The sequence below is a fragment of the Octodon degus genome, unplaced genomic scaffold (genome assembly GCF_000260255.1).
Source record: "Octodon degus isolate 3935 unplaced genomic scaffold, OctDeg1.0 scaffold00193, whole genome shotgun sequence".
Taxonomy (NCBI): domain Eukaryota; kingdom Metazoa; phylum Chordata; class Mammalia; order Rodentia; family Octodontidae; genus Octodon; species Octodon degus.
Window position 1 is genome coordinate 3,163,310 of NW_004524769.1, and position 768 is coordinate 3,164,077.

Consider the following 768-nt stretch of genomic DNA (forward strand, 5'->3'; position numbering starts at 1 on the left):
GAGAAAAAGAAGTGTATAGCAGCAGCTCATGGCATTAAATCCAATAATTCCTTTTCCAGCCAGAGATGCTTTTATTTTGTTCTGGAATTGTTCCAAAAAAAAAAAAAAAAAAAAAAAAAAAACATGACTAAGACTTGCTCCCTTCAACATGAAATTCAAAAATATAAAAGCCATCTATTAAAATACCATTGGCCTACTGTTACGATTCCAGGCCCGTCTCTTCAGGCCTCTTGGTCCATGCGTATACTTGCTCCCACAATGGAGTCCTGATGCACATACTGTTAGAACCTGAGTTTCACACATAACATGACCAGACACATGTCCATGTCAGTAGCAAGCATGGATAGCTTCTTACAAGCAGTCTTGCACACATGTTTTTATAAAATGCATCTCTAGGTGGTAAAGGGCAGTGAGTAAGCCCCAAGTGTGCACTCAGATCGTGGCTCGACCTGCACCTGGGCTAGGGCTCTCTGTCCCCTCTTTCCATTTTGTAGTTTAAATGGCACAGGCACTGAGGATTAGGATCAGCACTGTCGCTGTTCTCCATATACTGGGTGCTGCCAAGGGCCAAGGTGAACGAGGTAGAAAACATCTTGGAGGTGGCTATACTAGCACGCAGTTGATCTCTGTGTATAGTAGAAAAAAATTAAGAAAAATACTAAGTAATTATCACATTCTTTCAAATACAAATTACACTAGTAATATCAGGGTGAGGTCATTTTTATAGTATGATTGACATAAACCTTGAACAATGAGATTGCTACACTT